Source organism: Pagrus pagrus (assembly GCF_965226575.1).
Source record: "Pagrus pagrus genome assembly, chromosome: 22".
NCBI lineage: Eukaryota > Metazoa > Chordata > Actinopteri > Spariformes > Sparidae > Pagrus > Pagrus pagrus.
Window position 1 is genome coordinate 14,007,679 of NC_140204.1, and position 24,897 is coordinate 14,032,575.

At 42.3% G+C, this 24,897-nt stretch overlaps 1 protein-coding gene across 15 annotated transcripts in view; it reads left to right on the top strand.

Annotated features, from left to right (window-relative positions):
* Positions 1 to 24,897, top strand: part of LOC311252061 (adhesion G protein-coupled receptor L3) — a 221,860-nt gene that overhangs the window by 10,538 nt on the left and 186,425 nt on the right. For 9 of the 15 annotated variants that reach the window (XM_084344854.1, XM_084344865.1, XM_084344867.1 and 6 more), the window contains exon 1: positions 5,178 to 5,878. The exons of 3 other annotated variants lie outside the window; for them this stretch is intronic. The gene's annotated coding sequence lies outside the window, so the exon portion shown is untranslated. Of the gene's footprint in view, positions 1 to 5,176; positions 5,879 to 24,897 lie in introns of those variants that run through there. 3 more of the 15 variants (XM_084344856.1, XM_084344857.1, XM_084344860.1) reach the window with 1 other exon arrangement.

Sequence of the window (24,897 nt, forward strand, 5' to 3'; positions counted from 1 at the left end):
TCTGTCGAAATCGTTCCACCACTATTCATTAGGACGCAAAATTAATCTGAAGTGGATAGCAGCCGATATTGTGATGGGAGGAATGTTGTCGTCGATTACGCCGCTAGAAAAATTCTATTAGAGCTGGCTCCAATATGTCTTAGTCATCATGTGAATACGATTTAAAAGAGAAAGATTCACCTTGATCCAAAAGGAGGCTGCGCGGACACCCACAGACACGCACACATAAATGCAATCAATCACCAGCGGCCTGTTGGACTGCACTGTGGTAACTGACTCGTGACCGGACCGCCTTTGACATTCATTTTAGTCAGCTGTGAGTCGACTTATTCTACATTCCGCCGCGTTAAGTTTGACATTTCTTTTCACCGTGACTAGTTCTTGAATGTGGCAGCTTGAGTTTCTATTGTTGCCGAGGCTTTCTGCAAAGAAATTGGAGCATTCCCTTGTCGAAGAATTAAGGCTGCAGTGGGTGAAACAAATGTAGGTGTTGCTTGGTGAAGTTTATTGCCGCTGATGTAACGTTAGATGTAGGCAGGTTTTGTGCCCACTGACCGTGGGTAGTCCATGTGCCTGCACGCACCGAAGTTTAACACAAACTATTGAACATGTAAAGAAGCGCATACACAATAGGTTTAACAATGCCATGAATTTAATAAATGCAATGCTGTTAACTTCGCCGTGTGTCGGGATTTCTGAACTGAAAAGACTGCAGCTTTTCGAGGCCGACACTAAGACTCCCATTAGTTTGTAGTGAACATCAGAATGCATTGATTCACCTGCGTCGATGTCTCAGCAGTCTTCCCTCAGATAAACCTGCGTCTTATTTATTCAAGTAACAAAGGGCACTTCAGGCTCAGGAAATTCATCAGACCGTCATTCATATCTGATGAAGACAAAAATGGAAGGCCCTTTTTTCTTGTTGCTTTCCTGTTTCATATGAAGCTCTTTTTCTGTTCAAAGGCCCACAAAAGTGCATGTTGAGGCCGAAAAAATGCCATTTGGTCGTCTGTGCAAGCAGCCTGTACGGCCTATATTTACATTTATTGTTAGGCGGTTACCTCTAGGGGATCGAAATTATGACGGGAGCAAAGGAGGTAGTCAGACGATGTCGAATCAAGCATGACAAAGGCCACATATGGAGGAGGTGGGGCGAAGGGCAGCTCGAAAGCACCCAGAAAACTGACTTATTTTTAATTATGTAACAAGCTTAACCTACGCCAGGTACGTAACGTTACCCGGACCACCATCTTTTCCTAAACCTTACCACGATGTCATTTCCTTGTGAAAGTGAAGTGTGATGGGATCAAAAGGTCAAGAACAGTCCGACATGTGTTGTATTCTCACGTGGACTATGTCACCGATATGTTAAACTCGTACCTGTAGCACTAATTGTTGTACTTTTACTCCCTAATATCACAAACACTTGTTTTCTGTAGCACACTCTCCTAAACCGAGTGCACATCCACACAGTTCCTCACAAACAACCGAAGGAGAGTGTCTAGTTGGCTAAGCACTTTAAGCACTGCTGCATATGTAAGTGTCAGCACTGTGGAGATGATAATTCCTAGGCTTGCTAGCATGGATAAACAGGGAAAATGGCTTCTGCATTATTGGATTCACTTTGCACAACAACTGTCCCCATAAGCCTTAATTTTCCTGAACAGCTTTATATTTGGCAGGAGTTTCTTGCAACAGCATGGTGAGTGGCTGTACAGAGGTTTTATGGTGTCGTGCATCACTTTATGGTGTTCAATTATGACTGTGTCTCAGGTGCTTAACTCTCCGTATTTAGTAAATCCATTGTTGGCAGCTGGAAATTTAGCATTAGCATGTTACGTATGCAATTATACATATTGCCATAGAGCTGAAATGTTGGTGTTTACAAGGAAATAGACATTGCAATGAGATTGTCATTATACAAATGGCTTGGCTCAGAAGCTGCGTTTGTTACATTTTCCTCCCTTTACTTTGGCATTTCTTTATTCATCAACATTATATAGTCGGTAGCTCGCGGCCTACTAAAATACAATTACATAAAATAAACATCAAATATTTTCATCCGGCTTTATGAATATGTTTTATTTCATTCCACTTTAACTTGGCACACTTATTCTGTGACCACTACATCCTGTAGTTAATGCTCTAGTATGCATATTGTGTTTTCAGCACCCAGTAAGACACAGTGAGTGCTCCCTTTTTTGGTGTAAGTGAATTAAGCTTTGATACTGAATGTGTGCCAGAGAATCAAAACTGCTCCAACAGTCTTTTTATTGAGATGAGTAATCAAACATCCAACAAAAAGCCATTACAATATGTCATTAAATGCATTTTATCCACGGCCTTTGCCATCATTAAACTGGAAAATACTACAATTGTCTTATAAAAATCTTTTGTGCAGTCTTTTGATACCTAATGGATTTTTAAAGGCTTTACAAGTTGATTTGGCAAACATCCATCCTTCGTTAATATTAGGATTTACATGGGGTCATGTTTCTGGCCACCTTGCTCGTGCCAGCAGAGGCCCCTCCTCAACTTGACGTGAAAGTCAGCTCACATACATGCAATCTTTAGCAATATGATACATATTGTAGATACACATGTTAGATACGTATTGTTATACGTACAATGTTAACGTGTACGTGTTTTGCACAATTGTACAATGCCGTTATTTTATTCTGGCGACTGGTCTTAGTTGCTAACTGTCTCTTGGCAGATCGGCGCTGGGCAGGTAGAGTATAGATGGTTTTGGAAGCTTTGTCAGTAAGACAGCTGCCTGCTGCTGACAAATGGTGCCGACACGAGCTGTCAGAGTGAGACAAAAACAGTAAAAATGTGGGTCCGAACTACAAAACAATGAACTGAAATATGCTCAAATACAGCTGAGGGGTAACTGCAGAGTCAGGTGATAGTTATCTGTGGTTTCATCTCTCTGAATAACGCTTTTCACATACAAGCAGTCATGTGATCAACTCCCTTGTATAAAAATATTGATTGCAGCGGCGTAAAAAGTGGTAAATCAGCGCAGGGTTCAGCTCATGGAAAACGTTTTATCGCTCTGTTGTCTGGTTTAGGTTACTGCGATGAAATAGGTCTCAAACCCTCTGTTTTCCTGTTTATAATCTGAATTCTAATGATGATGTTTGTATCACGATGAGCGTGTGGGTGTTGAATTTGATTCAATAAAAACACTTCACCTCAAAAATTGAACCCATTCTAATTTTGCAATTTAGAAGAGGCATCTGAAAATGGCTGTATTTTTAATTTTGTTTTTCTTTTAATTCCTGGAAGGATACTTCATTTGAATTGAAAAGGTTTTTTTTTAAATTTTTTATCTGACAGCAGTAATGTTATCTCTGTCTAGAGGACACTTGGTTTAGAATTAACGTGAAGAAATCTCTTCCAGCATGAAGTCAGGAACAAATCTCTGAGCTGATCCGCTCACTGTAAATGCTCGACTGGCATTAATAGAATATAAGGTATTTTAATGCCTCTAAAGAGGATATTTTAGAGGCATAAAATCCAACATGTCTGATTATTCATCGTCATTAAACTGTACTCAGACCAGAGCTGTTTCTTTGTTCTACAACTTTGAATAAGAGTTCCTAATCACAAGTATTGAATAGTAAAGCCATTCATTCTCGGTTCATTTTTTGATTTAGAGTTTTTCGCCAACCTCCTCTTTTCACTTTGCAAATAGGAAACCGCAATATATTTGTGCAGTTCAGGGACGTTTTCCAATCTCTTTCATGATTTTCTGTCTTTTTCTGCAGTAAAACTAGATATACTAGAGTCTCACTTGCCTTCATTTCCATGTTTTTGAAATGCTTTTCCATTTCAGTGGAGGATGTGCAAAGCTGTTTATACTTTAATCACGAAGAGTGTGTTATTCAGGAGATAAAAAGGAACTGATCTGAATCTGACTAGTATTCTATTAGTCTCTAGGCATCTGCATCTCTGATATTGGTGTAGTAGTCATGTTACTGCTAATGTGAAGGCTGTTATTTTGTAGTCCTTGTATATTTTATGTAGTCAAGATGGCAGCAGTGTGGTGCATGGCACTTAAGGTATTGCTTTGAAGCTACCTGGTTTATGCAAGCATAATGGCAGGCAGCTTTGGTCAGTGCTCTACCTGGAGAAATCCATTTGCATCGGGGTGGGGGGGTTGGGTGGGTGTGCATGGAAAGCAGTGCCAGGGAGAGATAACGCTGCATCTCTTTCAAACGCAGGCAGGCCTGGGTTATTTTTCATTTTCATCGGGGGGGCGTTCAGGAGTTCAAGGTGTTTCTAAGACAGGAAACAAGTGCAAAAATGTGCTTTACCAGGCCTGTGCTCACGTGGGCTCATTAGCGGAGCTCCGGGTGAGTGATTGGATGATTACTTGTTATTGTTTGATTGCAATAAGGATTATTAAAGTGATTAATAGGCTATAGCATGATTGAGGGGTTGAGTGGTGGCTTGCCCCAGCTGGAGATGTGCAGCTGGTGCAGCATACAAAGGCCATCAGAAAAAAAAAATTATATTTTGAGTTTGTGGTTTTTATTTTTTTGATCGTTACATTTCGTCAAACTGCGCGTGGCCTGTAGATTTAGGGTACAATTACGTGAGGCCATTTTTAACTTGTGTTTTATGGCATGTCCAGCTGCAAATGCAGTTAAAGGAACAGCTGGGATTATAGTGGGATAAAAACATGGAGCTCCACAACAGCCTTCAGCACATTGATCTGTGTGATTAATAGGTTTCCAGCAAGAGCGGGAGAGGGAGAGCACCATGAACTCCTCTTTAAGGGCGTACAGTAGAAAAAAACATGCATACGTCTCTTTTCCCTAAAGGAAAGAAGGCTTGACTTAGTCATTCACTAACAATCTCCTGTCTACATTCACTTGAACTGTCAGATGATCAGTTCTTACACTAGCTGCATTCTCGAGACATCTCCTGAGAGGGAGAATCGGTGGGTTTCGCGTGGATATTGCAGTCACAGGCGCACAGACAGAATGTAATATAACATAGCTCTCCTTGCCAGCCTCGGGCAAAGATATACTGTAGGTAGAGAGGCTCTGGGTTTGGAGCATGTTATCTCCTGTTTGCTGCTAGGTGGAGCCCGAGTATACGGCGAGAGCGGCAATCCACATCCGAGTTTTTCCTCTCACCTTTCACTGGCTCTCCAAACCCTCGGTCTCCATACAGATTTACTCCCAGCCAGTGCGCACAATTGGTTTGTCATAGTCGCAGAGAGCTCAGTTTCTGGACCCAAACAACTTAGACTCCCTCTTTTTTCCTCCTCTTCCCCCTGCGGAGCTTTTCTCACAAGATTCCCTCCCCCCCCTTCCTCTCCTCCTTGTCAAATTCTTCTGGATACTCTTTTTTTCTTCTTCTTTTTTTTTTTCGCGTGCGTTTGTGTGCGTGAGCGGCGAGGTGCTGCTGGCGTTTCGCCTCTTCAGCTGTACGGGACGTGATGTAGCCCCCGCACAGAAGGACGCCTTGTGCCGTTAAAGGGATGTAAAGGTGTGTGTGTGTGTTCGGGGGGTGACAGCACCGTGGATACAACGCTGTTTTCTCATCATCACCATCACCATCGCCGGGGACTCGGGATTGTGGACGCACGGCAGATTTCAACCGATGCGATTTTGTTGTGTTTTTTTTTTTTTGTTGTTGTTGTTTTTTTTTACGAGGATATTTGAACGCAGCGACAGGAGGCAACTATTTGGGATTCGTTGTTGTCTCTCGCTCCTCGACCCTTCTATCATCAAGTCCAATCCTCGCGTAAAGGACGGTGCCCGACGCCTGAGAGACAGTTCCGAAGGGGGAATGGTTTGAATGGAAGGACGTGGGCTATAGCTGCTTCTCACCAGTCATTTCTTTAAAAAAAAAAGCCGCGGTAAGTGTGACTTTCCTCCACAAGATCGCACACATCCATCCCGCCTGTGCGCAATATCCTCAATTATCTGCATGATCCAGCTCAGGGCGATAATAATGCCCATGGATGAGTCCCCGCAGCGGTGTTTACGTGCTCTGTAATGTCAGTCTCGGCATGCACTCCACTCTTAATTACTTTAAACTGGGCTATCGATGCGTTCAGGTGTAATCAGCGCCGATCAAACGCGCAACATATTGATAGGCGATATGAAATTCCAATCGTCTGTCGCGCCGATTCATCCGTTCTGTTATAAAAAAGGTCGGATTGTGATCCAATGTGTCCCGTGAATTGTGTGCCATTCACATGGCGCTTGAAACAATGTGCTCTGCAAAAGAAGTTGCATATTGGATTCGCACCTATGAGTGAAGTTTGTGCAATCGAAAGTCACGCCGTTTAGTTGCATCTGAGTTTTTTTGAATTTTGAATTCAATAGGTCGCGTCCATAGGCTAGAGCTAAGACGGTGGCTGGCTGTAAAGCATAAATTGTGTGTCTTTCAAACGTGATTCAATGAAGGAGGCCTGTGTTTTCTGTTGCAGCTTCTTTCTGCTGGAGTGTGAGGATGGATGCAGTGCTGTGAGCGTCTGCATTTTTCATGAAAGGTTGAATTTCTGTTAGGAATGGAATATGCAAGTTATTGGTATTGGCTGTGTGTGGGGGGGGGGAAATCATATATATTTCACTGAATATCCTCTCTCAGCCAGTGCACTCATTTCCATTTCTTGGCTTTTTGGCAGAACATCCATTGCAGTCAGAAAAAAAACACACTGCACAACACGTACCATTATTTATTGCACACATAGGAAAAGAAGGGATGGCTGCTGAGGAAGACATTCTGCCCTGTGTCTGAGAGAAGTGCAGGGTCCAAGGGCCGCTGCACCCCGCATGCTTTGATGTGAGGACATCACACTGTCTTTCAACATCAGAATCAAAGTGGGAAAGGTAACCGAGCCTATCACTTTGAATCGCATCTGAAGTTTTCTCATCACTGCACAGTGATGCCCCTTCGTTTCCAATTCGTGCTTCGATCTTTGCTGGATTTTTATCCCAAGTAACATAATAGCTGTGCACTTGGAGATCTGTCATTAGCAGTTTTTCCATCCAGGGAAGGCGGGGGGGGGGGGGGGGGGGGTTGACTTGAGTTGTGATTCAGATGTGACACTAACTTCCGTGCTGTGTCTCAGCATATCATTAACATTATTGTTGGTTGTATCCTTATTTGACAATTACATTCATTATGGCCAGGACTGCAGTGCCATCTGTCATATAATCTGCATTGGTAGAAGAGCCCTCAAGCAGATGACACACAGACACACACTGCTCTCTCTCCCTCACACACACTAACACACACACACACACACAGTTTTCTCTACGAACAGTAAAAACCTTGACTTTCTCCTCCAGGGGAAACTCAAGAGGACATTTGATGCCTTCTGACTAAACGGTTATGCCAACCTGCACTTTGTTTTCGTCGGTCTCATCCATTCTGATTCAGCTAAATGCTCCTCCTGGAATATAATCTAGGTTGCATTTAATATAACAGCGGTTGAACCCAGCATCTGGTGTGAAACCTGATGGGATGGCGCTGTATGAAAATAAAATAATTGTTCCCTTGCTTGACTTGAAGCTGTTGTTTTGTTGCAGTCTATTATAGGAAGACTGTTTGCTGAAATAGGAGACACTGTGCTACATATTGATTCGACTGGTCGTCTTGGGTAAAGAATCACATTGAGATGGAGGTGATGCGTGGTAGAAAACATGCACTGATCCAAAGTATTTGAGCTTTTTTTTTTTCTTTTTCACCATAACTTTTTCAGTTAAACTTAAAAAACACTTAACATTTTGGATTCATTCAAGCACTTTAAGGAGTGTTAGTCACTCTCTCTTTTGTCTGTTAGTGACTCATTCTATCTTTTTTTTTATTTTTTATTTTTTTTTTTTTAACAGTGTTAATCCAACACTTTGTGCCGGCACATATTTCTTCCTGATGTAGTGTCTTACACCAATATGGGTTAATTTGTTGCTCTCGTCGAGAAGCGTGCTTTTCCTTCATTTGGTCAGTCGTATCAATCCTCTGAAGTATCTCTGTGATGTTCCCGTTTTCCTTTTTTAGACTCGTTGATGCAGTGTAGTGTTTCAGGCGGTGGATTTCTTTCCATTGGCAGTCCCATTTATTTGATTTGATTTTTTTTTCCTCCCCCCTTTTGGACATGATTGCAAGCCAGGAGGAATCCAATTTGTCGTCGCGGTATGAATGGAGACATGGCCTCCGATTTTCTTCATTAGGTTAGCTTTTGTGGGGTACAGCGTCATGGCCCGTATTATGTACAGTGTGGGCTCTCACTGGTGTATCAATTTGTATAACCGCTCTTCACGGAGTAGCATTTGAAGAACGTTTAGACGTTTCCTGTCGATATCTTTTGTGCTACAAATTTAAAGTGAATGGGGTGAATTGGATTTTTTATTTTTGCAATGAGAGGCATCTGTTGTAGCTCTTAGCTGTGGAGACTCTGAAGTGACCCTGCACTGTCCTAATGCTGTCCACGCAATTTAAAACCAGCTCTAACAACTATGCGCAAATATGAATCTACTCTGGTCTGAAGAGCGGCACAGCACAATCTCTGAGTGAATGAATTCCTTTTTATGTCTTTATCTAACTGCTGTGTCCGTAGTGATCTGGCGTGCCGCTGTAAGACCAAATGCCATGCTCGAGGTCATGTAGTACAGCTCACACTTTTTCAGATGTTTGAATCAGATTTTCTCGCACTGAATGAACAGTTGTCTCTCTTGGGATCACATGCTGCGGACTGGTTGCAATTTAGTTTTTATATTTCTCCTGTCTGCCCTGTACATTAGCACCAATGAGGGAAGTTAATTATTTTAAGTGTTTTTATCCATCTAAGGCAGAAAAGTAGTTCAGTCGAGGTACAGATGACAAAAGCTCATTACAGATAGATTGCAGTGCAATTCAAAGGTGATGGTCTTCATGGCTACCAATCATTAGCCTCTTTCTTAAATGGAATCAGCAACATTGCTGGCTTCAGTACTTACATTAATATAAGGTCACTTGTTTTCCCATTCACTTCAATTGAAGCTAGTACAACGGCATGTGTTTCCTGTAGAGCTTACACGATTACTTGATAAAATCAACTGTTCCCAGCCTCTCAAATGTAAACTGAATATTCTTGAGTTTCCTTTTTATGATTTGCCTTTTTCCCCCCTTATGTTTTGAAGACCACACATGTCAAGAAAATAATCAGTAGTCCCTAGTTGCAGCGATAGTTTCTTGTATTGGTGTGATACTGTGAATTTCACTGTTCTGAAACTTCTATTTGCTAATCCATTGTCGGCCAATAGAACAGCACGTCCTCATCAGAAAAACTGCCGAAAAGGTCGTCGGTGCAGGTAGCTTATGATGACCCATATTTACATTTATCTCCTCAAATGGCTGTTGTAATTATGACGGGAGCAAAGGTGGAAACCAGGTGACGTAGTATAATGAGTGACAAAGTGTGGTGGTTTGATGGCTCACACACAACCAGACTTTCACTCAGGAGACTGCTTTTTGTACGCTGGTACTGCCCAATGGTCATATACGATAGCAATATATGGCAATTGATGTATTTAGTCGTTTAGGTATGAGGACGTGTTGCAATAGAAGTACTGTCAGGCATTATTCTGACAAAGTGCCATCGCCTTATTTTGTGAAATATTACGCTACCAGGCTACAAATTGCTGTGGTAACTCAAGGCCATGGTTTCCAGCATTCCTAGATCTCTTACATGGAAAAAAAACTTTGTTAAATCTCCCTGCACAAAACATGACTGCCCTCCAAAGATTAGAAGTTTTTTTTTTTTTCTTTATCAAAGGCAGCACTGTATGAGATCCTGGACGTGTTAGAAAATAAAAGCACCACAGAAGAATAGCTTTCTGAATTCTCACACAGGCTGTCTAAATGATGGATTTTAAAACTTATTTTGCAGTTGAATGATTGTTTATCCCCGCGGCTGGATGCTGACATGTTAAGCATCACGGGATCATCTTCAGAGAGGGGAGATGGTGGTTTGTATTTTTTGGCTGATTTTCTTTTTCTCCTGTGATTTTTGAATAATAGGGGGCTCAATCTCCATTGTAACCCCATATACAGGGTAACTATACTAGTTTATATCCTTTATATATACTATGTATATGTATATATATATGTACATAATACCTAAACTAGTGGCAAATAATTTCAGGCTGGCCACCTGCCGTAATGCATTCACATTCCTCTGGGCTAAAGCTCACCCACGGCTACAGTGAGGCCCTTGGTTTTTGTAAGGTCCCAAAGACCGGAGTTATCATGCTGTTAGGAGTGAGACAGGTTGGTCTGCTGGGGCCCTTTCTCTGGCAGGAATGTCACAAAAGAAGAAAAGCGAAAGCTGAAAATAAAAAAAGGAAAGCACGCGGCCGAGGAAAGGTCCTCAAGGTCTACGCCTCTCAACACTTTAGCTGTCCTGTCTCATAAAGAGCATGGACACAAAGGTTTTGACACAAGCTTTCACAACCCCCCAGCAGGAAATGGGGGTTACAGTTGAGATGGAGATTTCAGCTGGTGCTTGATGGAAAGAGCAGACAATTAGTTTCCTGATTCTGTATGGCTCTGTGAAGACTGACTCCAATGTTTGGGATCATTTGAAGTGTAAAAGTCGAAGAAAGCAGCAGATGACTAGACTCTTGAATATATATTTTAAGCACAGCTTTTCGTGGAACAATTTGAGAGTTTGGCACATTCCTTTGTACATTTATCACACTCAAGAAAAGAAAGACGAAAAAAAAGTACAAATGCACCCCCTCTGTCGAGATAAAGAGAAAAATCAAGAGTCTGTTCATCTCCCTGGCTGTGTAAACCCAACTGTTTTTTTTCCACCAGTACACCTGTTATTAACCAGCATGATGATGGGGATTATCAAATTAATCCCAGACCCTTTCTCTGTGGCTGGTTTACAACCAAAAAAAAGCAGTTCGGATAAGAGAGAAAGGTTGTGTGGCGTATTGATGAGCCTCTTTAAATCACTAACGGATTTGCAGGGATTTTGTACCACTCCAGTGAGCCTGTGCTGTGTGGAGGGAAGGATGGGGCCTTGGAAACATTGCGCTGGTTATACCTCTAACTCGAAGTCATGACAATGAATAAGAAAACAAAGGTGGATATAAACAGTTGAGACTAAATGCCATTTTTTTACAGTTACATTCACAAAACACACTCCGCCTCGGCTGTATTTTGAATTCCACCAGCACGCCATTTTAATTTATGCTTTTAATTTTAATAAAGGCCTGCAAGGCTGGTACACTGTCAAGCTCAAGTGTACATGTTAGCATGACCAGTGACGGCGTGCTTTAAAGAAATCATCATGTCATAGTTTGCAGTTTCTATTATCTGCAAGGCACCCTTCCCCCCCTCAATCTGACACATAGTTAAGTTGTCCCTAGGGGGGTCAAAACACTTAGCAGTTACATTTTAACACGTCGCAACTTCTGCAGGCAGAGACACAAAGACTGCATGCCAAGGGGATGTAAGCGCAAAGCATTAGCTAGCATATGCAGACGCAGATATGCATTTATTGTACAAGTGGAGGTGGAGATACCATCTGTGTAATGCAGCAATGATTCTTATAAGAACGTTGCTTGCAGATAAGAGGCACTGCAGTATATCTGACCAGTGAACAGTTTAGTGATCAAATCAGTTGCCCCCTGTTGAAATCTGCAGTGCTGTTTTTTATCAATTACATCTGTATTCTGGAAAAGCAGTCTGTTGTATAACTGTGTTAGCCCTAGCCCTTCCAAGACACAACTGGCCCAGTGAACCCAATGAATGGCTCCAAGTGTAAAAGATACATCTCGGCTGGAGTACAGATATGGACCCAAAAATGTCAACTTAGCATTTAAAGCAATCCAAGCCACTCTTACGACTCTGTTGGTGGTGTTAAAAGGTGCCCAAAAGCTATGAAACTGACAAAGCCTGACAGAGCCGCAGTACATCAACCTCTTTACTACTGTGTAAAATCGGATACATTTGTCTATGTGCATTTTACAGTATGACACCAAGTTTTTTGCAACAATATTGATGGCCTTCCTTTGTTCCGAGGTTTTTTTTCCCTCGTGAACTTTGGACCAGTGAAGAGGATTCAAACAAAGATGCAATGCTTCTCTGAGACCGAAGCTCTAAAAGAAGTTAATTTATGGCCTGTTTGGGAGGCAGGTTTGGGCTTGAATACATAATAAGGTAGTGCACCTGCAGCCGCATACAAATGAATGGAAATGACGGTTAGTATTTACGCCTCTCTAAACTATTGGGACCTCCTGATCTGACCACTAATTGGCCAGCAAAGAGAAATGAAGATAGCTTCCTTGTTTACAGGCTGCTGTATCTGCAAATATCAGGTGCACATCTGCGCATAGCAACTTTGCATACCCAAATTATGCATCAGTTATCTAAGAGGGCACCTTCAATATATCGTAAAGCAACACAAACCTGATATGTGTAATATGAAGTAATGTGGTCGTTTTGCCTCTTTGTAGTTGTTTTACATCTCTTTGTTGCCATTTTGCATGTTTTTGTTGTCATTTTGCATCTCTTTGTTGCCATTTTGCATCTCTTTGTAGTTTTTTTTTTTATCTCTGTATAGTTGTTTTGTTTGTCTTTGTCATCATTTTGTGTCCCTTTTGTAGGCATTTTGTGTGTCTTTATCCCAGTTTTTTATCTTTGTTGTCCCTTTGTAGTTTTGTATCTTTGCTGTCATTTTGTCTTTGTAGTTGTTGCGCTTGTCCATCATCATTTTGTGTCCCTTTGTAGTCATTGTGTCTCTGTCTCGCAGCTTTGTATCTCTGTTGTCATTTTGTTTCTCTTTGTAGTTGTTTTGTATCATTTGTTGTCGTTTGATTGACTTTCCAACAAGAAATGTTAACAGTCTCCATGAGCCTCCGTACACGTTCAGTAATCCATCCATGCTCCTCAGCAATTTGACATCTTCAAAACATGGCTGCACACTGAAGAACATAAAGTTTAATAGTGTTAATATTGTGTTTGGATAAAAATTCTATTACAACCTTCTTTTTTTTTAAACTCTGCCATATTTTCTGCCTTCCACTTCAAAAGAGCTTGTAATGGAACTCAAAGCATGAATGCCTTGCAGAAATGTTGATTACAATATCCTGCTGAATCTTTTTAAATTAAAATACCATTTCCCCATTCATACTTGATAAGATTTACAGAGGGTAGAAGCATTTTTGCAGGTGGATAATTAAAGTATTTCCACACAGTTGGATAACTCCACAATGAAGGATTTATGCTGCTATCATGTGAGGTCGTTTCCTCTTTTTGTCAATTAAGGGGAAGAATATTCATCATGCATTAAATCAGGGTGTACTGGTTGAGTTGATCAGAATCTGATTCCACTTGTGTCTTCAAAATGTATTGCAGCATTTCAGCATCTCCCTCCGTGCTTGTGACTTAGACCAAATTGATTTTCCTAATCGATAGCATAGGATTGGATTTAGGAGTGTGGGAGTAGGGGGTAGGATCTGGCAGGACCGCCTGCCTCAGCCAGCAGGCTCCTCAGGAGTAGTCCCTTGTTTGTTCCCGTCTTTATGAGCCCTGTTCATGGGGAACGGTGAATTATAATTCTTGGTGCTTTCCTGCTATCCCGCTTCATCTCAGGTTGGTATAATGACAGCAGAACTGTGCGTCTACTGGCAAATATAAACTTCCCTGCCAGCCCTTTGTCACCTCTGGAATGGAGATGACTGAATTGATGCACCGCCCCAGTGGAGCAAAACGGTTTAAATGACAACACATTTTTGTCTCACCTTGAACTTAATTGACTGCCTGAAAGCTGGCGTTTGAAAAGTGCTGACAGAGTGACTTCCCTTGTTGTTTGGAAACGGTAGCTATTGACGGAGCCTGTTCTGTGTTGTTTTCAGACTTGCTGTCACACCTGCATGCAGCTGTATACCACATTCATGAGTAACGATAGCTGGTGTCTTCATAAGGCTGTGCATTATGAATGGTTCATGTGACATGTATTACTCCTAATGGGCTTAATGTCTGTATGCATTAGTATGCATCGCATTTCTGCAGGGAGGAGAAGAGGCAAATGTGCTCCGTATTATTCGAGGGTGAATTAATATATGGATCGTTACTTTGTCACGTTTGTTGGAAATGTCTTGCGTTATTCCTATTTCAGCCTTTTAGTGAGAAGAAGCAGTCGTTAACAAGGTGCCTGAGACAAGTAGGTTGATGACCCAGGTGTCCACTGGCGTCTCTTTCAGTCGTGACAGCTCGAGGACTGGGTAGCAGTTACGCTGTCATTGGAAAAGGCCAGCTACAACCCCCTCACCTCGTCATACGTTGGTCTTGCCTGTGATGCTGTGCCGCCACGGCGCAATAGTGGCAACTGTGGGATTTCTTAGAGGGGAGCCACAAGACTGTAATCAGTCATTATGTCAGAAGCGAGCCCCGTGAGCCCAGCTCCAGCTCATTCAGCCAAATAATAAGCAGCAGATAACGGCGCTGGCGTGCAGGCAGGAACAGAGCCCCCGCAGGCGAGCGAGAAAACGGGGGGCCCGTTCCTCTCGTCTGCCTACGCAGGGACGTCACCTTGGTTCAAGGGCTGGACTGAGCCTTTCATACACAGAAAATTTCGACTGTTGTTCAGAGCCCTCCCTAATGGAAAACACGCCTTGAGAGGCTAACGGGGAATGTGTGGGGTCATTTGAGAAAATAATCCCGACCAGTTATTGCAGATTTTTTGTCTAACGGTTGCAAGCACGACAAAAGTAAATGCTGAAATGACTATTTCTTAATAGAATGTATTTTTATTAACGTGATTTTTGTGTATTACTTCAATAATTTTCTCTTTTGGATGTCCATTATACTTTCCATCCTCAACATTGTAGAAAAAAAGGCCCTTTTTTGCTGATACGATTACATTTTTCACTTTTTTAGTTGCTGTTTTCTAAAATGTATTATGAAAGCATGTCTCTGTCTTGATAAAGGTTGTAACTCGTAGGGCTGCAACCAACAAATATTTTCAATGTCGATTTCATCCAGGATTATATTCTTTGAATGGATTAGTTGTTTGATCTACAAAATGTCAGAAAGTGGTGAAAAATGTCGATGAGATAACCAAGATAAACGTCCTCAAATGTCTTGTTTTGTCCACAACCCAAAGATAAAAAAATATTGAATGAAAATATTCACATCTTACAAGCTGGAATCAGAGAATTTTTACTTATTTTTTCCTTTAAAATTTACTCAGACTCAGTAGATTAATTTTAAAGTTGACAACTAATTGATTTCTTGTTGCAGCTCTACTTATATCTTGCCATAGGTGGATCTAAATGAGCTTTTTTCGATATTTGTAAAGATATATTTTCTTGCAATGTCTAATAATTCAAGTGCCCCCACAGGACTGCTGAGCTTGTGATATTGCATAAAAGAAAACCCTCCCCCTTTTAAGCCCCATTCCTTTCCCCCCCACCCTCATCGAGTTTTGTCATTCCATAACAAGGGTCACAGTCTGCCATTGTCTCGCAATAGCATTCCTCTGCATGGTGGTATTGACTGGGTCTGCTGGGTGAGCGGTGCCGTATAACATCCATACATCACTGGGAAGACAGAATGACAGACAGTGGGAGTTGAGATGTCGGATCGTCCTCTCCAGGCAACTGACATCCACTCCCTTCCTGTTCTCCACAGTGATACTCTATCTTCTGACAGAGGCTGCATTGATAGAGGCAATCCTCCCGCTTCAGCACCTTGCTGGTGTACTTGACATGCTCGTGATATAAATTTCTCGCGAATAGCGCAGGAATAATTCTGCTTCTAATTAATGTTTTTTAAGGTTCTCAAGCAGCTCAGATCATACAGTCGCAGAGATATAAATGTTATTTGTTCATCGACTGCCACGTTATAATTGGTTCACTACTGTATGCATGCACAGATTGATAGCAAGATTAATCTCATCAAAATGTTAAGCTTTTATAATCTTCTCATGGACCCCTTTTACTCTCTCATACATAATAAATGTAGCTAAAAGTCAGGCTGACATAGTGCAAATAGCTTAACACAGTAGCATGCTAGTTCCACATGGAAAATAAACAACTGCGGCATGCCATCAGACAATGAGCTCACTCAGGTCAACGTAGGTCAACCCGTTATGGAATTTCTGCCCATAATGATTAATAAGGTAGGTGTAGTTATTGCCTAGGAAGTCATCAGTGGAATGCTGGAGCTGAGCTGTAATCCGGTTTCATTACACCCGTCTCTAGGATTTCCCTTTCTTAGTGCATTGTTCCTCCTCTTCTGTTAATTTCATGTGCAGGGCAGTCTATAGTAATGAGCAGCCCTTTATTGATTGGTATAGACAACAAGGATTGCTTTGTTCCACAATTTCTTATCAGTTGACTCTCTCCCAAAGAAATATCGAACGTGGTACAGAGACATCCGACTTCTTTTGGCGACTGAAAGGCCGTTTAGCAGGGGTTCTGTTGTCGCTCGTGAGCGCTGTGAAAGGTCAGGCTCCTGTAATCTTGTTTATGTTTTTGGTCAGTAGTAAGCCTCCCTAAGCCAGCTTTGTGTCAAACACAGCTGGAGAGGCCTCTACAATTGCAACAGAGCAGAAATAATTGGTCCAGCAACTTGGATGCAGCCATGACACACAGGTAATTTGCTAATTTCTGTCTCTCAGCTGGTATTACCAGCGCAGGAAGCTGTGGTTTTCGGAAAGAGCGCATGAAAATGATTAATTCTCTTCATGTTGCTTTGGTGGAACTTGTAATTAAGCGGGGCAAACAACTTGTGCAAAAGAAGCTTCTGTTTGGTTTTTTGTGCCTGCTGTCGCAATTTCATAGTGCTCGATTGTATCGTTAAGGGGGGGAAATCAATTGTGATAGTACAATAATTAAACATGACCCCCTGAAATCTTAAAGTAAGTGCCTTCACAATTTCCCCCTTGTTGGCTCGGCTGTTTTCAGCTGTATGGTGTACAGTGCCCATGCTCATCCAGTGAATTGCCACAGAGTAGATGCCAATAACCTAGCCTTCCATGCAATCAAGTTCTGCATACGTGATGCCGTGACAGTCCCAAGAGAGGCCTTTTACCCTGAACTCAGCGTGGATGACTTTGAGCGGGCCACCTCCAGCTGATGGGGAAATTTGGATTGGAAAGTCGGTAGCAGCCACTTTTAATTATACTGGCAGTAAAGGATGAAATTGAGCAGGAATGAAGTGCTTTTTGTGCATCGATTTTTCTCTGCATCTGTGGACGCACTGGAGAGAGGGAGAGACAATTGTAACCTTCCCTATCGCTGCACTGCAGGCAAACAAGGGGGGCTCCATGCATAGGCTGGGTTTTTTTTTTTTTTTTTTTGCTTTATTTTTAATACAATGAGAGCATGAACATCAAACCATCCTTCTCATCTAATTAGGAAATGCCATTGAATGGAAAAGGAACTCGGGCAGGTCTGGACAAGGGCCACACAAGCACTTTACCTTGATAGAGTTTTGATGGTTTTTTTGTGATCTGTTTTGATATCTGACAAACTTTGGCCAAGGTTCAGTGTGGATTTTTGTGACTTGGATGACAAGGTGTGGCAAGGCCTGCAGATGGATCCTTTGAGCTCTTTCTACGGCTTTCCCCTCAGGATTTATGCCCATTTCAGGTGGTGTTTCCAGTAATCTTAAGCCTTTATTTTGGCAGAATGTCACCTCACCTGGGTACCGGGAGAGTGACTGCCACCTTGATTGCCCTCAGGTCCCCACAGGATTCCTGCCTGACTCGGCTACTGCGGATGACTCCGGACTATAAAAAGATCAGTTACTTTGGAAACAGATGACAGCCTGGCTTTTGTTTGCTTGTTTTTGAGATCACGCTTCCTCCTGTTTTCTTGAGAACTTCCCCTGACCGTGTGCATTGCACACTCACACCAGCAGATGCGACAATTCATCATGCATAAAGAAACCCCACTCCGGCAGCCATCTGTCTTCTTGTGTCTGTTACCATCCACCGGCAGTTTGTTTTCGTACCCATTACCCATATACAGCTTTAATGGCATGCAAAATATGCAGAACCAATATCATGACCTCCGAACCTCATTCTAAAATCTCGCTCTCGACCTATACATGACCCAAGTAACAGAAACCAGAAAATATACTGACTGTCAACATATATAGTTTCTGAGAGACTGCCGGAAAGGTTTGCCATTTGGTGCCCCGCTATAATGTTACCTCCACTGGATAGCTGGGATGAATTATTCTGCCCAGTTAAAATTAAATTTGACCTCCCCTACCTGATTCCTAGATGACCTAACAAAAACAAGATGCCAAACCATAAGAAGTCAAAAGCAATGAGGTCAGAGGGATCGCTCTTACTGCTCTGGGAACTGATACCAAATTCAGGAGCCATTTCTCCATTTCACCAAGTCAACTGACGATATGAAAACTAGTGCATACTGATCAGAATACTTAAACGCAATAGAGCAAGGTGAGTAATTAAACCAACCCTACTGCTAGACAAGAACATCAATATTGGACTGTTCTGCCATTCCCTGGCATCCAAAGCCACATTTCTTAAATTCTTGCTAGCTGCAATTATAGTATGGAAATGATTACGGAAAGGTGAGGTTATAGCCAAAGGCAACTAATACACTTGGCTATGGTTAGGGCATGGTTAAAGTTAGACAATTTAAAGGACAAGATTGCAGTTAATTAAAAATGATTGACTGTGGCAGGGTGGCAGCTTTTGGCAGGTTTTCCATTGGACTGCATTGGATGTTAATTTTGTTAATCGTAACCTGACATGCCAGATGGTTTGTTACACAGAACCATCTGGAAAAATTTGGAAAAGGGCAGGCCCGTTCAAAAAATACTCAGCAGGTGATTGGACGAACCATCTGTCTATCACCGTCAATCAACCAGTCAGATACTAGGAGAGCGCTAGCACCAGCAAAGCCAGTTGGTAAATCAAACTTAAAAAGGGCGAAAACAAACTTTTCAGTGAGAAAGCCTTGTGCAGTTCTTTCAATTAATTATACCCTGATATATATTATACCCCTGATATAACTGATGCTACAACAGCTACACTAACCCCTAAGGAGCTGCTATTGTTGTTATCAAACCAGCATTCGCTTCTCTTGCTGGTTGTCACACCCAAACCTAGCCGATAGCTGCCAGTAGTTCCTCATAGGATGCTGATTGGTTTAACGCCTGTTCAGCCACAAGCCCATTGCGTGAACCCTGGCTAGATGGATTTGCCAGATCACGTGAGAGAGGGATATTGTCAATCTAGCTGCCTCACAGGGTAAGAAACCGTCTAATATCGATGCAATTCCGAGGATGCTGGGCTGAGTTAGACAGTTGTGGATATGTACTTGGAATATATCCAATAAGACAGTACCAGCAGGAGAATGCTGAGAATATGCTAGCTGCTTCAAAGAGCCGTGTTTCCATTATCATGCAGCTCTCCTTTCAGTTGAGCATTGAGCTTTGGTAACCACAGCACATTGCTGCTCACCAGTTTGATTGTTTCTGGTTTCCTCCCCCACCGCCACCACACCTTTTCTTTGTCTCGCATGGCAGTTGCATCTCTGCTCAGACGACTAAATTTAACATTTCCGGTTGGAGGTGGGATTTGGGAGGCTTTACGGGTGCCTTCACAGTGTAGTGTAAAGGTTATGTATAGCTTGTTCTATACTGCCAGCAAATGCACCTACCATAGAACATCCAAGTGTTTCATTCCTCTCTTTTTCTATACGGTCCTTTCTTGTAATTATAAGAACGAACACACCGTTTTCCCTCACATCGTGGCCATGCATTAACCAGCCCAGCCATTGTTTCTTTTCCCATCCATTCAGTTCAGTCACATTTTCTCATTGCAGGTGAGCTGATGAGAACATGGCCCTTATCTCCCCCTGTGCCTAGGACGAATTGAACACGTTTCCCTCAGTCCATATTGTAACATTAAAGCAGTCGATTGCCACATGCTATCGCCGTAGCCACTTGCATGGAATAATGCAGTGCAGGTTTTTCAGTGATAGAAAGATGCCTATCATTCTTTGCTGAGCTTTTACTCTCCTCAGGGCAATGTGTTTAATATGACCCTACAAATGTGATTTAGTGGGCAGATAGCCTTGGGACTCAGGGGTTGCTGCTGCATGGACCTCTGCTGTGTAGTGTATGGCAACAACGTATGTAGGTTAAGGTTATCTTTCTCATGTTGGATATGTTGTGGAACCGGATATAGCGGAGGGATTCATACAGAAGACTTGAATGTCAAGACCTCTATCTTCACCAACAAGGGCAACAACACAGGGAACAAAACTTTCCAGATTATTTCATGATTTTCAGCAGTTTTTCTTTCTTCAGTGATAATTTGTTGTTTATCCCCTTTGAGCGGACTCATTCCTCCTGCACATTTCCTGAAAGCATCCTCTCGCAGAGCATCGAATCTTTGCCACATGTTTTCCTTCAAATCTCATCCCGCCCTGTCTATATTCATCCTCGATTCAATTACTTTTTGGTTTCAGCAGAGACTCGTTTCATACAATATTGCTCCTCGATGCGTGTTGCTGCCCCACAGATTTATGTCGGAGCTGAAGGATGGCTGTCCTATTTTCTGCATGGATAGCAGTGCTGGTGGCATTGTATGTGCTTTAAAAGCTCTCGTCAGATGTGCGTTAAGGACGTATGGACAGCACAGCCAAGTAATTCTTCCAGACACCGGCCATTTCTGTCACATCCTGCCATTAGCTTGTGTATCACGATGATTTGTCACGCGGCTTCTTTTGGTCTAGTGTGTCAGTGTGCGTTTGTGTTGGTGTATCTGTGTGTGCACTGAGCTGAATTTGAAACCATAAAAGGAGACCGTGCACATGCATGTCTTAGTAGTTAAATGACTCAAATTACCAGACCACCCCCCCACTCCAGCGGTTATTAATTTCAGAGATAATAAAAACTTTCAGCACCTGAATGGTCACTTTGTTCATTCTTTTAAAACAGGGAATGAATTCAAAATTGGAAATTAATCAATCCAGTTACATTTGTCGTAGGGATATTTAATTTTTGCTGAATGTCTGGTGAAAATTGTTTTTTAAGTGATGTTTAGAAACAGGAAAATGTATTTAATCTCCTTTCAATAGCTTGCTTTCCTTTGACAGATTTGGCACATACTGGGGATAAATGGAATAAAAACAGACTGTGCTACATAATAGTATACAGCACATACCATAATAATCAATCCTGACAAGTCTCCCAAGCGTTTCCACTCTTAATGTCACTATTCACTGTTCAAGACCTATAGTTCCACATCAAACCCAATTTTTGGCCTTAATAGTCAGAGATATTTCAGCAGACTCTGTCTACCGTAGACATTTTCGACAACCTAAATCCGTCACAAACCAGTAGACAGCTAGCCAGCACGGGGTCCCACAGCCCATTACCGTCTTGATGCAGTTATAGTTATGTCTTTCTTTGTAGTCACAGTGAAAGGTTGACATGCCCCCAGATGACCGCCCCCTCCTCACAGGGGTCCTGCGATATCTCGGTTGTCTCCTTCCAGGCCTGAATGGGCACATTGTGCTGCTGCCCGCTGCTGCTCTGCAGACCACTAGGTCCTCCACACACACCTGTCAAGCCATGTCCTTGGCGCCTTGGGTGCTGAGACACTCCAGAGCCCCCCTGCTGCACACATGGTTATTGAACCCCCGCACAACCATGCAAACACACATATACACACACCTTAAAGCAGCCGTATATGAACAAATAAACACATGTGGTTAGGCAGACCTCTATGAAGTCACAGACATGTATACAGAGACACACACAATTGAATTTCACATAAACACAGAGTATGCATACATGGTCTGTCACACACTGCAACACACATACACTCAAAGACTCGACTTTATTGGAAACACACCTCGCTCCCCTCGCGTATGCTAAGGTTATATTCAGTGTAGGTCGGCCTCCGAATTCAGAAAGGGTCAAGTTCCATATTTGTCAGGGTGGGGAGGGCAAGGGCACAGAAGGCTGGTTGAGGCGCACACGCTCGCACATGGAAACAGGATTCAGAAGTAAACTACTCGTAACTCGATCCACTGCCTCAATCAGTTGCAGGTTTTCTGTTTTTGAGCTGAGGGGGAACCACCGGGGGACATAGTGTCCTTTACCTCCATATAGCAATATGTGTGGTTTACATTAGTGCTGCAACCACTGAAAGAAAATCAGTAATATTTATAATTGATTAATCCTTTTAGAGCTGAAATGATTCGCTAATTAATCGATAAGTTCAATGACCGAAAACAATATTTGTTGAAGTCTTTTTAAGAACAAAATGCCAAACATCTTGCATAGTCTTCTATGGTAATAAAGTGAACATGGTGATGGTTTTGGACCTTTGGTTGGACAATTAAGACATGTTAAGATGTCATTTTGGGCGAAATTACTATGTATGTTTTTCACTATTTCATTGCATTTTATAGCTAAAACGATCAAGCCACTATCTGCGAAAAATAACCGGCACATTAATTGATCTTAAAATAATTGTTAGTTACATCCCTAAATTACCTTATCTAGGTTGCTGCTTCGCCAATGTGAGATGTAATAGCTTCTTCTTCTCTCTTTTTTTATCGCTTTAAACCAAATCCCTTTGACGTTTTAACAGTTTTTCAGCCAAAATAAGCTTACAGTCTCCTTTTTTATCTTTCATTTAATGGACTAAACAACTGCTTGATTTATCTGAAAAATGATGGACAGATTAATTAAAAATGCAAATAAATTAGTTGCAGCCCTGGTTTCAAAAAGACATTATTTTTAGTGGCATGACACATTTTGAGAGCACTATATAACTCATGACCCATTGAAGGTAATCCTCATTTTTGATGTCTTGCAGCACTCATCTCAAGTACATCCTCCTTGTCCCCCTTTGAGTGGCCGGTAACCCGCCATAGAGCAAATGTGCCTCTCCATGTGGCATTACCATCACAGAAAAATGCTAAATGGCTGATTGTACATGCACACAACGTGCACAGTGCTGAAGGACCTCTGGTGTCAAGTCCCACAAGTGTCACCCACACAATTTTCCCCTCTATTGACTTTTATGTTCTGCTGCAAGGTTGGTCATCGTGGGGAGAATATGTATGTATGACATGCGTGATTATCATAATGATATTCCCATGCTAAGGTAAACAGCTCTCTTAGATGGGGGGGGAAAACGTCAATGCGAATGTATGGGATTTTGACAGCTTATTTTTGACGATACATTTCATGCATTTAGCATCGGGCGCCGTAGACATCAAAGCCTTTTAAGAATCATCTCTGAGCTGGGATTGGTGGTGACATCATGTGATAACATGAATCTCGTCTGGGCTTAAGAAGCAATCTAGCGCTCGAGGACTACAAAAACATGATATTTACATAAATATTCAAGCCCATGAGCTTGCACACATCCAGGAATAAAAATTCAAAACGGAGGTGCTGTGTACCACTTTGGCTGAATGCATTATTCTGGAGGCTGTGCGTGCTCGTCACTTCTGTCGTTTGTGCGTTTTCGCACAGACACACACAAATGGACACAGTCGAGAACACGCTCAGGCATACAGTGCATAGTAACCTACAGACTCATATCCCACGGTTCATCCCTTTCCAATTAAGGCCAATTAAGGCCCGTGTAAAAGGAAGTCTTCGGGGGGAAGGACTGTAGTTTGGTGTTGTACATCCCCCATCACCTCTTCTCATTGGTATGCCAGCACAGAGTGTGAGATAGAAGTAGGGACAGAGGAAAAAAAACATAATGATAGATGAAGGGAGAAGAAATGTGAGAGAAAGTGTCCACGAGACGAGTGGATGCTGAGAAAGCGACGAGGCAGAGAATTACAGAGAGGCTAAACAATGAGAAAGCAGGCATGTGAGTATACATCATCTTCCTGCAGTTGCCAGAAACCTCAGTCAATTGTTATCAGCTTGCTTGAATTTAATGTGACCCTTGGGGGTGAGGATGCTGCCCATGCATTATAAATGCTGCCCATTGACTCCAGCTGGTAGGCCTTTCCTCCCTTCTGAATGAGCAATCCCTGGCTGGCTATGATTACTCAACTGATTGTAGCAGCACAGCATAATTCGTACAAGTCACATCTCATAAACAGGCAGCTTTGTTTGTATTTCAAACTTTAATGCAGCGATGGATTGTTCTCCTATGCCTTTACCTTTTTTGGATTAGCAGATACCCTCGGTATATACAGACTCTTCCTCCATGTGTGAGAGGTGTAATAGTTACATTTGGTGAAAGTCATGGTATGTTATACTAGAAGTGCGTTTACCTGAGGGTGCAAGCTAAATCTTTATGAAGCCTGGTTATTTCTGTCTCTGAGAGCAGCTCATTTGAAAGTCTGTATAATCTATGAAATAGCTGCGAGTCGTCGAATAAGTACAGACAGTGCATATTGCACACACAGGAGCATGTAGGTTACTCAAGGCTGACTCTACTTGTAAAGGATGCCACCATTTCAATACATTTTCTGTCCATTAGCCATATCTCCTTTGCCTTTGGCCTCAGTGTGCACAGGCCGGCTTGTCAGTTACAGTGTCACGACGACTGGGTCATTTAATTTAAAGCCCTGCTCCGCCGATTAGGGCTTTTGTTGTGAGCAGCCGTGACTACTGTAACGCGGGTGTTTGGGTCAGCGATGGGCACAATAGCTTAGTTACTCTCGCTGACTTCCTCACTATTGCCTCTCCCTCTCTTTCTCAGCACATTTTCCACTTGGCTGATAAAATAAGCCACTCTTTGATGAGCTTTCGGCAGGCCACGGTGCCGTGCCTCAGTAAATGCTTTTATAGAGACACACCACAGGCTGTCGACTTGGATCAGTCATACAGTGGCTGCATGCGTCCACAGCTTTCTCATATGTTCCTTTGTCTCCTGATTTTCTCTTATTTTTTTGACAC